This window comes from Silurus aristotelis (genome assembly GCF_946808225.1).
Source record: "Silurus aristotelis genome assembly, chromosome: 16".
Taxonomy (NCBI): domain Eukaryota; kingdom Metazoa; phylum Chordata; class Actinopteri; order Siluriformes; family Siluridae; genus Silurus; species Silurus aristotelis.
In genome coordinates, this window is record NC_139589.1 from 18,964,934 (window position 1) to 18,978,279 (window position 13,346).

The window sequence follows — 13,346 nt, forward strand, 5'->3', positions numbered from 1 at the left end:
TGTATTTGGAGAAAGAGGGGAGGGGGGTAAGGAAGAAGGAGTGGAAATAAACGGAAGCTAGGACTTCCTGAGCGTCAGTGATTTATCTAGTGACGCCTGGCCTTTATTGTTTCTCAAGTGTTCGAGAGGGACAAAAAAGAAGTGGAGGTCGAGGTTGGACTAAAGTACTTTTCCTATAGAGGCCGTTCTGTTTTTAAAATGTGTGTGTGTGTGTGTGTTTTGGGGGCTATTTTTATATCTTGGTTGGGATCACATGCTCCTAAGTAATAAAGAAACAACTATATAAAAAAATGGTTAATAATTATGACAATGGAACACATATAGTTTATTAAACAGATGTGTATGTGTGAGTGTATGTGTGTGTATGTTTTTTGAGAGAAAGAGCAAGAGCGAGAGAAAGAGAGAGAGAGAGAGAGAGAGAGAGAGAGAGAGAGAGAGAGAGAGAGAGAGAGAGAGAGAGAGAAAGCATGGTTTTGTGAAAAGCCATGAAGAGACAGCCGGCTTCATTCCCATTAATGATGTCATTTGCAAACTCTTTTGGAATTTAATCAGTTTCTCTGTAGTGCACGGCCACTTCAACATCAGCACGTAGGGTTGAGTGACCGCCAGTGTAACACTGCTTTTGTACACTTCGCTCTGGGATTAGGGGGAGTGGTGGCTCCAGCGGTTAAGGTGCTGGGTTGCCGATCGGAAGGTCTGGGGTTCAAGCCCCGGTATCGCCAGGCTGCCACTCTTGGGCCCTTGAGCAAGGCCCTTAACCCTCTATGCTCCGGGGGTCCCTTACGAGGGCAATATCAAGGTCCGTGACGTCGGAGTGACGTGGGGCCGCCTTCCCATGGGCTCACCACCTGCAGGAGGGACTGTAAGGGACGGTGCTGTGAGGATTGGGCGGCAGTCGAAGGCGGGGGCCTGCTTAGACTGCTGCCCCCGCGACCCGAATTACGGATAAGCGGGAGAAAATGAATGAATGAATGTATTGAGATCTTTTTCACAGCCATCTGAGTTTCAAAAAGTCTTGTAACTGTGAATTCCCAACTGGTATGAGTTTAACCAAGTCTGTCTGTCTGTCTATCTATCTATCTATCTATCTATCTATCTATCTATCTATCTATCTATCTATCTATGTCTGTCTGTCTGTCTGTTTGATCTCTGTCTGTCTGTCTGTCTGTCCAACAATATCAACTATAAACAAAATGATCAACATGGAATTCTTTCTATCTCTGTCTGTCTGTCTGTCTGTCTGTCTGTCTGTCTGTCTGTCTGTCTGTCATATCTCTATTCTTTGCAAAGTTGTGAAAGCAATGCAAATGTGCATCACCTTACTGTATTCACATTTATTTAAATTGTTTCAGGGCAAGCATCATGCATGGTCTAAAGATCGTAAAGATATTTTACTAAAAAACTTTAAAACAGTTGATTGGCAAAGGCCACAACTGAAAGTGAGCTGAGGCCAAAATACACATAGCTCACAGCAGTTTCCTAGACTTATATCTAATAAAACAAAAATACAGCTTGTTAATATTTACATTAAACAGTACCACATATGGATTATGATTCTCTCGATGGTAGTGCAGCCAATCTGCTTATTTTCATCTTGTGCACCTACATGAAGGAGAAGTATTACCTAAAAAGATCCATAACCATCAAACACTGTTATGCTGATGCTCAATATGGGTCTCTTTTGGCTTTTTTGGTTAAGAAACAAAACAATAAAATGGCAAATTTTTAATTGGTAGAACTGATGTCATCTCTACCAACCTCAGTCCATATCAAATTGACCAAAAGTGAATCTGAAATCCAGTCTGTTTTAATTTGCTGTCAGTTATAAGGTCATCACAGAAGCTAATAATAAGAAGCTCAGCATAATAAATTGAATCTGAGCTTTTAGAATTTTTTTTTACACAGTACTTTTCAACCATTATATCGAAACAAGAAGATTAAATCAACAAAGCTACAGTACCATGTTTTAGGCTCAAGCGTCACATATCTATCCTTTTTACCCTTTAACAGCTTGAACTTCACAGAAGAAATGCTTTCATTTATAAATCTGCTGCTCTATATACGTGCACAGGGTTTAAATAAAAAAATTTATTTAAACAAAATTGACTTGTGTGTTCATTTGACATGTTTTCTGTTATTGCTTATTGCAAATCTCAAGAACAAATAGAGTGTCTTAGATTTACAGCAGATTCTGCTAGCATGTCCACCAAGCTTTTCTAGAATTTAACAAACAAACTCAAATAAGAAAAAAGACTTTTAATAGTCACATACACAGTAAAATGTTTACTCCAGGTGTAAATGAGTAAAGGCTGGGTTCAGGGCCCAAGGTCAGCCATGATACAGCACCCTTGGAGCAAAGAGGGATAAGGGCCTTACTTGAGAGCCCAAGAGGGGCAACTTGGTTTTTAGCAACCCAGTGCCTTAACCATTGAGCTACAACTTCACCAAAATGACAGATCATTTTGAATTGCTGTCAACATTTTCTCTGTGGGCATTTTTTTAAACAGCTAGCCTACTTATTCAGTCACATACTATGCAGTTTGCTAGAAAGTACCACAATGTCACAGGCGGATGCAAGTGCAGGTGTTTTTATTTATACTGTGGTCAATCTGAATACTTAAATTTTGACTGACTGTAAAAACCTTAACAATAGTAACATACAGTTCCAGTTGCATGGATTTTGTGGCTCTTTATTTTATAAACGTGACCCAGTAGTAGTAGGGCAAATAAATATATAAAAAGCTATTGCTTTAGAGGAACAAAAATACCACCCTTTTGACCTTTCCTTCAGGAGACTCATTTTTTATTTGCTTTTTCCTTCTAAGAAACAGAGAGTGCTTGTTGTTAGTGAAAGCAGGTGGCTATTCAGAAAGTGAAGAAGTCACGGACGAAAAGAGGAAGCCGTTTCATCCGAGAGCGAGCGATTGTTATTCCTAAACTGCTGCCGGTGATTCATACGTGTTTTTTCCTGCGTCACGTTCGTTTGTACAGCTGTTATTCTTAAACCCAACACATCAACGCTTCATTTTAGCAGGCATCCTTAAACCCTGCCGTTCTCTCAGCGTGTGTGCCTGTTCCTTTCCAAACCGCTTTCAGATTCACAAAAAAACAGTCTGCAAAAAAAAGTCATGTGTTTCCATTAAAGTCTTGTATAGAGATGCAAAAGATGACATCATCAGGCGATTGGCAGCCAATTGCATGCACACAGTCATGGAGAGACAGGAGTACACACTTCATTTTTTTTCAATACAGTATTATGTTTGACTTTATCCATATGGCAATTTGTTACTATTAAGTCACTATTGTCACTGAGGTTGTCTTGTGATGGACTCAAATTGTACACAAGATCAGGTGGGTAAAAAAAAAAAAAACACTCTAGCAAAAAATCATTCAGTGAGAATTACTAAAGCAAAAAACATCATCTCTAGAAGAAACATCAATATTAACCTTATAAAATGACTCCCGGTTTTCTGTTCGTTTTGGTGCATTTGTTCCCTGCATTACAGGTTTCCTGAGGATTTGAAATGAAGGTGTGTTATTCTACACATTCTATAAAAAAAAGTAAACACAAAGGTACTGTTCTGAACAGTTTTGACTGACCTTTCCTCACAATGTCCTGCTTTCTTTGAAAAGTCTTCAATGTTATGCATGTTTACCTGAGCAACAGTTCTGCTACAGTAGTAATCATTCAGAATCGTCAGTGAAAGGTGTGAACAAGAAATGGACTCTTGGACTTTTTTTTACTTGTCTGGAATTGACACCAGATCAGTTAGCAGCATACAAGCAAAGAGCAAGTTTACACACTAGCATACTATCTGGCCAAATCTAACTTTGCTATCTAGCAACAAAGACCCTTATTGATTATCCCAAGCTTTAGCTACAGGCTGCACTACTGACCTATTGAGTCACATCCTAAGTGGAATACAGACCAAGGATTGAAACATCAATAGATCTGACCTGCTAGTCCAGCTAACTCATCTAGCTAATCACCAACCGGTACACACATGGTTCAACAGGTTGGATGTTGAGGCAATTTTAGCTTTTACAGATCATCATGCTAGCTAAAAAAATCAGGTCATCATTCTCAGATATTGTTGCTGTTGTTTACAGATGTTGAACCCGTGTACATGTGGAAACAGAATGTACTTTATTTTCTTGGCAAATACAGAACATATAGTACTTTTAATTAAACATACAGGTAGTCATCGACTTACAACCTATGCAACTCATGACCATTCGACTTTACGACCACAATCGCTAGCCGTGGCGTACGTTATTTTTTTCCCATCTTCCGGCATAATTTCACAGTACTGTACATATAGCCTACTCTACTTATGACCAAATCGTGTTACGAGTGTCGTACGCTGCAGCTACGCCGCTAGCCGCGGCATACGACAGTGCGTACCAGCTTACGGCATCATTTCACAGTACTGTACATATAGCCTACTCTACTCACGACCAAATCATGTTGCGACCGATTTGTCGGTCCCAATTGTGGTCGTAAGTTGACGACTACCTGTACAGTCTTCTGTGGTGAAATGCATTATTTAATGTTTTACTATTTACCAGAGTAAGGGTGAATATTTTTATTTTAAATTAAAGGAAAACTCAAAGTACAGTTACAGTAAAAAATATACTGAATCACACTGTCCATCTCACTTTGCTCCAGTAACCTTAATCTTAATTCATTATTATTATTATAATTTACTGAATTAATTCAGTGACTCTTTCTATACTGTAAATTAGATCAACGCATACTTGTTTTTGCATATAGCATAAATTAGGATGCATATGTAATAAAACAAACACACACAACAAGAACAAATGATTCATGTTTCAATGTTACAATAATAAAAAAGCCATCAGGAAATTTTTACACAGTCACAAAGTGGATTATAATATGTATATTGGATTTTAATATGAACCAAAAAACAACAACAACAACAACAGCATGTGAATCTTGTCTTATTCTTATAATCTTATATTAAAATTCTCTCTCTTTTGTTGAAAGGATAAAGAACTAAATGAACCACATGCATACATTAACCAAGCTGATATCAGTGAATCCTCAGATCTACACTGGTTCACCATTGTTTGTTCACTACAGTAATTACCAGATGTTTTAAAAATGTACTAAGACTTGAAAAACTTAATAGAATACAGCAGAGCTATAATATTCTTCTATATTTTGTCCACTGTTGAGTTTCATAAAAAAAAAAAAGGAAACCATTTATGTTTGCAGTAATTAGATTTCAGTAAATGTCACGTTTATTTTGTAAAGTCATCATCCATCATTATATATTAATACATTTGGATTATGCTTCAAGGGGCAGAAATTAAATTTCTCTGAAGTGCTTCAGTCTTTTCATAGCATAGCTTATTTCCTACTTGTTCGTTCTAACACGAATGACAATTTGTTGAAATCGTTCACAACACAAAGTCTTGTTTATTGAGTGACATTTTCTTTCAATAGCAACAACTAATGACATGCTCTGTCACAGCCAACACTGCAGCCAAGTGTTTTACACAAGGATGGGTTTAAATGAACTAAGAATATGAGTCACTGCATGGAAGGAAACGAGAAAGTTTTAATCAAAACCTCTGATATCTTTTCCAAACAAAATATCACTAGTGCTGTACATATAGTACATGCAGTTTGCTACTTCTAGTCATAGTTATGTTTATAAGAAAAGACATCATTACCAAATGAATAGATTTATTAAGCAATAAGAAGGTAGATTAAACCAGAGCCTCTTAACAACTTTACTTATTGTTATAGTCATGCTTTTTGTTACAGATTTGTCATTTTTAGCTTTACTTGTACAAGTAACCACATTTTAAAATGTTATATCTCTAGTTTAAAAAAAGACATGCTAATCAGAATCACGAACTTCACAATCTGGCCACTTTTAAATGGCAACCACAAAAGAATTTGTGTAAAACAGATTTGTAAATTAAACCATTAGTAATATGATGAAACATGATCGCTCTCATTGCCAAGTTCCTGTCACAGTTACCGCAGGAAATCCTAGCTAGCCCTGTGGTAAAGTTACCTACAACATAATTGCCCAGGAGCAGTGAGCAATTTCAGTAGACAAGCTGTACATGTTTGTGTGATTCTGTGTGAGTTCTCAGAGTAGACAAGAGGACAAGGAAGTGTTTCCTATCTGCATATAATCTGCATCAAATTTTACTATGACGTTACAGCGCAGCTGCGTTCGCACACCGTTTTGGTAGATTCCTAGGCATGTTATTCAAGCATCAATTTTTAGAACAACTGAGTGTTCACATAATATCTAAGCAGGAAAATCTGATGGGAATTTCTTCTGACCAACATCCAACATACAATTGCAAGCATCAATGCAGATGTTGTAGAATTTTAATTATTCTATTCGATTCAATTGTATTTGTATAAAGCTATTAACAATGCACATGCGCACAAAGCAACTTTACAGAATTAAATGGATTAATAATATGCAATAAAAATTTCGAAATGATTCCCTGAGGAGGCAACAGTGGCAATGAAGAACTCCCTCAGATGATATAAAGAAGAAACCTTGAAAGGATCCGAACTGCGAAGAGATCCCATTTTCATCTGGTTGATACCAGATATTTACCTTTGCCCTGTACATAACATACAAAAGCAATGATGCAATCCTTGAGAGTTGAAATGGCATCTTTTCCATAGTTCCATGGTTAATGCAGAAACGGATGCTATTAACAGCCTCCCATATTTGAGCTACTTATCTAAATAACAAAAACGAGTACATTATTTTGATACTTCTCAATTCAAGGATGTGCCAATGATATAGACAGGGTTACAACTTAATAGCCCACTTTTTCTGTCCATTGTTTACATTCCTTGCTTATCTGGTTTTCTTTTCTGTCTGGATGGTCTCACTATCGTTGACCTCTATAGCTTTCCAAATGTTTCAAAACCAGAACTCCGGATTCATCTAAACCAAATGCTGCTGTCTGATTAAAACATTTGGGATACATTTTTGTTGTTTATATTCGTTGTTCTCTGCAAAACTTCTGGAATCAGAGAAACCAGTCTTTACATACAGCCATTTCTAACCAATGCATTAAACAGGAAGTGTGCAACAAAGCGAAGGCATGTCTTCAACAGTGTATAGAAGTAAGAAGGACCCAGAGAAAAAAAATCTAACTGATATATAGCTGAGCGTAAAGCTCATGGCCTATCCCCAGGTTCTTCTTTTTACTGAAAAAGGTTATAATAACAAGTCAAAATAATCACTATTTACTTATGATCTGCCAATTGATCGAGACTATGTTCTTGAAATGAGTACAAATTGCATGAACATTGACTATGTAGACAAAAGTATCAGGACATCTCACTTTTTCAGCCACATTGAGTTGCCAAACTGTAACCAAGTTGGAGGCACACAATGTTAATCGGATGTCTTTAGATGGATTTTTTCGTCTCTTGAACACTTTGTCCCAAAACCTTTCCAGCATGACAATGTGTGATGTGTAGTTTACACCTTTGGGATAAATTGGAATGCTGAGTGCACCTCAGGCCTTTTCAGCCTTCATCAGGACCTGACTTTAGCTAAAACCTTTATGGCTAAATTAGCACAAATGTCCACAAATGTATCGGCAACAAACTCACATGGAGAGTGCGCTTGGTCAGATTAGCACCAGATGCACAGCTCTAGATGTACACAGGACAATGTCTTTTGGCACACTGACTTATGAAGTTCGGTGCTCCCTGTGACTGTGCGTGCAGCCTTGTGCTGCCATCTGTTGGTGTGTTACAAAACTAGTCTTGAAAGTTTTTGAAACTACAGCAATCCCCTGCTTTACCGCTGTTCGAATCTCGCACCACATAACAATTTTTTTTTCCGTGTTTTTCCCAGTCTCTCGCGAATAGGCCAAAAAACTGGGAATTGTTTTTATGGAGTTTTATGTTGAAATAATGAAATGTATTAATACAATATCATTACTAATTATAACATGAAGTAAAATGTTAATACAGTACAGTACCGTATACATAAAATAGCATTTTTGGGTTGGCGCCTGTTTATTGCGGGCGGTCTTGGAACGTAATTGGATAAACGGGAGATTAAACACCTTAAATCTTTAATGTTTTACTGTTTACTGTCATAAGCATCCTTGTATATACACTTTTTTTCTCATATATATCTTTATATATTTTATTTTATTTATATACTCTTATTTATCTGCCTTCTTTTTTTCTTGGTTTATTTTTCTCCCCATCCTATTCCCTCATGTTGGACCATCATATAAAGCATTTCACTGCATGTGATACTCTGTATGTATGTGTATGTGACAAATTTGATTTGATTACTGTACCTCGTACAAATCTCTTATGGTCAAGTGTCCACAAACCTTTTGTCCATATAGTGTAGGTTTAATAATGATTAAACGAAATAAATGAGGGGTGGGAGTAAAAAGCAACCACACATGAGATTTTAATACAAAACGATAAGGTTCCATTAAAGCAGAAAAAACACTACTCAGAGTTTTCAAAGCACTGTATTACACAAAGTAGAAACTAAAGAAGTTCAAGATTTTCATATACATCACGGTTTTTTTTCTTTGCGACCCTGTGTGTGTGTGTGTGTGTGTGTGTGTGTGTGTGTGTGTGTGTGTGTGTGTGTGTGTGTGTGTGTGTGTGTGTTTGTCTTTAAAATGAAATTTTTAAGACCAGGATCAATAAAACAAAGAGTTATGCAACGTGTGTGTGTGTGTGTGTGTGTGTGTGTGTGTGTGTGTGTGTGTATGTGTGTGTATTTATAAGTTTGTCTGACCCACGCATTAGTTCCTATAACTAGAGAGCAGACTCAACAGCATTGCAGTACCCCATTTACTGGCCTATGTGTACGTGTGTGTGTGTGTGTGTGTGTGTGTGTGTGTGTGTGTGTGTGTGTGTGTGTGTGTGTGCCTGTCCATCCTCCTGCTGGCTGTAAGATTGAAGTAAGGTCGTTACAGAGTACTGCTGAACATGGGTCACTGTGCCCTCAAGTTACACACACACACACACACACACACACACACACACACACACACACACACACACACACACACACACACACACACACACATACACACACACATACACATACACACACACACACATACACAGAGCGGTGAAAGATTAGCTTCACAAGCAGCTAACATGCTTGTGTGGGCGAAACAAAAGACAGCAGGAGATAATAACAAGGGAGTGGAGAGAAAGAGTGGAGAGCAGGAAAGTCTAGTAAAATGTTGAAGAAGTGTGTGTGTGTGTGTGTGTGTGTGTGTGTGTGTGTGTGTGTGTGTGTGTGTGTGTGTGTGTGTGTGTGTGAGAAAGAAAGAAAGAAAGAAAGAAAGAAAGAAAGAAAGAAAGAGATTCTGTGTGACGTCAATTGTTAGTTTAAGGCTGCTCACAGCAGGAATCCTGGGCAGAGTTTCACTAACAAACACATTTAGATATGTGGCCTGATCAGTCACACACACACACACACACACACACACACACACACACACACACACACACACACACACACACACACACACACACACACACACACACACACTCACAAATCGGCTAATTATGTAAAACCTTTTTGTGTGTTATAATGGCAGCATTTCTACAGTGTTACAGTTTTGTATTGTGTTTGTGTAAGTAAAAAACAATCAATTTTTCTTTTATGAAAGAAACTGTGTTTCTTTGTTGTGAGAGGCTACAAGATGCATTTTGGATATTATGAATAGGATAATTTTTGGGCAGTAATCTGATCTGATTTTAGTTTCCTTCTTGCACAAGAGTTCCCCGTGGAGTTCTCTCCATCTTTGGTGTAGGATTCTCCACAGAACCTTTTGATTAAACCTTTTCTGGGTTCCACAGAAGGACTACCAGCATCTGAAAAATATTTCTCGGGATAAATCTATTAAACACATTTGCAACATTATAGCAAGGTCCCATGCAGTTATTGTTTTCCATGGCTCATTTAAAGAAGTTGAATAAAAACCACAACCAAATCAATATGAAATGTTTAAATGTTTTAATAGAGATGCATAGTTTGAAAGAAAAAAAGGAAAAAAGAGAGAAAGACTGAGATAGAGAGGGAGGGAGAGAATGAGGGAGAGAGTTTCCAAGGTGCCAATGTAATGACTTAAAAAGACAGACATAGACAGAGAACAAATAAGGAGAGAGACGGAGGGAGACGGAGAGAGATGGGGAGAGAGAGAGAGAGAGAGAGAGAGAGAGAGAGAGAGAGAGAGAGAGAGAGAGAGAGAGAGAGAGAGAGAGAGATGGAGACTGCAGGATCGCTATGTGTACATAATGACTTGTGCATGTGTGTGACTTTAAACTTACAATGGAACGTGTGTGTGACAGAGAGAGAGAGAGAGAGAGAGAGAGAGAGAGAGAGAGAGAGAGAGAGAGAGAGAAGGAGAGATAAAGAGGGGAAGAGAGAGAGAGAGAGAGAGAGAGAAACTCGGCTGGCCTGGTCTGTAGCAGTTGGCACTTGGTACAAATGTGCAGTAATTCAAAGCATGCGACCCGCAGTGTGTGTGTGTGTGTGTGTGTGTGTGTGTGTGTGTGTGTGTGTGTGTGTGTGTGTGTGTGTGTGTGTGCGTGTGCGCTTATAGACTGTACACATGTTCCACTTCCCTCTCTCTCTCCCTCACACACACACACACACAGAGGCTTCCCTTCTGTCTCTCTCTCGCTCTCTCTCTCTCTCTCTCTCTCTCTCTCTCTCTCTCTCTGTCACACACACACACACACACACACAGAGGCTTCCCTTCTCTCTCTCTCTCTCTCTCTCTCTCTCTCTCTCTCTCTCTCTCTCTCTCTCTCTCTCTCTCTCTCTCTCTCTCTATCTCTCTCTCTCTGCTTCACTCCCCTTGAAACATTCTTATATTTTTACCAAATTATGACAAATTGAGTTTTGAATCAGAGGCTCAAAACAGATCCTGTTTAAAGATTACTTTCTTTCACATTTCCACTGAGATCATGGGGTTGCACATTCCACAAGTCCAATGAGCAAGAGAAAGGAAGAGAAGGAGAAGAAAGAGAAAGAAAGAAAGGTCAACATGGCAATTTTTGCAAAATGTGTCTGTGTTTGCTGCAGGAATGCCACTCGTTCAAGTGAATAAAGAGCAACAAGAAAGGAAGAGAAAAAACTGTTCATCTCAAAGATCAGTGATAAAACGGATGAAAGTGAAGCTTGCACTTGTATCTAAGCTACAGAGGAAGTAAATTCCAAAACATGTCCAAAGCAAAGCTCTCTCTCTCTCTCTCTCTCTCTCTCTCTCTCTCTCTCTCTCTCTCTCTCTCTCTCTCTCTCTCTCTTGTCTCTCTCTCTCGCTCTCTCTCTATGTGGAGGATTCAAGCCTTTTTACAAACTCTCATGAGCCTCACATGACTCTGCCTTTTCTCTCTTGCTGTCAATCTCCCACTCTATCTCTCTCTCTCTCTCTCTCTCTCTCTCTCTCTCTCTCTCTCTCTCCCTCTTTCCCCCTGCCCCCTCTCTCTTTCTCCATCTGTCTTTTTCTGAACACCACTGTTGCACATTGAGCTGTGACCTTTATGTTTCACACTCCTTGACACTGCTCTCTCTCTCTCTCTCTCTCTCTCTCTCTCTCTCTCTCTCTCTCTCTCTCTCTCTCTCTCTCTCTCTCTCTCTCTCTATCTCTTTCTCTGTCTCTTTCTCTCTCTCTCAGCAGTACACAGGCATCCTGTGTGTGCTGGACTGAATGGTATGCGAATGGAGTGGGTGTCTGAGAGGCCTTTCATCTGGCACAGGCATTGAGAGAGGGAAAGAGAGAGAGAAAAAGAGAAAGAAAGGGAGAGAGGGAGAGGGAGAAGAGATTGGGAGGGATGGGGGAAAGAAGAAGAGAGTGAACGAGCTATATTTAATTGAGTTAGCACAGTCATCCTAACAGCAGGACAACATGGTTCAGCTCTTTTCTAATATCAGTAAGTTGGTTTCTATTGGCAGAAAGAAAAGAGGGTAACACTTTCAGACAGCAGCAATAAAAACTATGTTTGTGGAAAATGAATTTGAAAAAGATGTGGGTATATGGCCTGGGAAAAACCTTTACATGGACAAACATCTACTTTTGGTCTGGCTTAATCCAAATCACTGGTTTAAATGAATTCACTTGTTCAAATAGGGTTATTTTTTTTACAGCTCACATCTTAAACTTGTATAATGACCAGATGATAATAAACAGATTAACAAAAAGTCAAGTCAAGATACAAAATACAATAACATTACAAAACTTACAATAAGTTTTTCTTAGATTTGGAAAATTGCATCCAAAGGTATTACTACTATCACTGTATACTACTATAATAATAATTGTCAGTTACATTTATGGCATTTAAATAAATCTGGGTAACTTACAATGATCTTATTCAAACAAATGTGCAGCTGAGGGTTTGAACTTGTAACATTCTGTTGAGAAGTCTTAACCATTAAGCTACCATATCATCATCATCATCATCATCATCATCATCATCATCAACACTATCATTGTGGTACAAGATCATTGTGGTACAAGAAAATTAAATCCAGTCTAAAATCATGTTGTTTTAGGCCACATTCTACCACTTTAATAAGGATTATTCTTCCTATTACAGCAGGCCCTCATCTGTTTTCTTCTATTATTACTCACATCAAGCCTGTTCCCTCCTGTTAGTGAAATGGGAGAAAAGTGCATTTAAAGCTTGCACTCCATTTCAACTAAAAGATGCCCCACCCAGCTTAGCATTACTATAAAATAATCAAAAGAACTATAAATCAATTGAACTGTGTTCGTGTTTACATCGTTCCGCAAATAAAAAAATTCACCCATCACTTGGACACTATTTGTGACTTAATTTTCTGGCATTACCTTTACGGCATTCAAAATTTACAGCTGAATAACAATCGAGGGTTGAAAGCCTTGCTCAAGGGCGCAGCAGTGGTAGTTTGGTGGTGCTGGGATTTTAACCCATGACCTTCTGAGCAGCAGTCCAACATTCTACCACTGAGCTACACTCCTCCAGTGAAACATTTAAAACTGTTGGCTTTTCTGAATTTTGATGTCATTGCAATGGTGCAGGAGGAGGACGACACGATCAACGTGATGGTGTGCATTTTGTTGATCAAAACCTGCTGTGTTTATAATACTTGCCCTTTAACTAACGTGATCTTTGCAGAAGATGACAAGACAAATTTAGCCTCAATAAAAAACATTTTGATGTTTCAAAATCATTTTATGGTTTCCTAAAGAAAATATATATCAAATGTTATTGCTAACAGAAACATGCAACTCATCAAAAACTTTTCTTTTTTTTCCGTAGCAACATCTGGTGGCACACAATA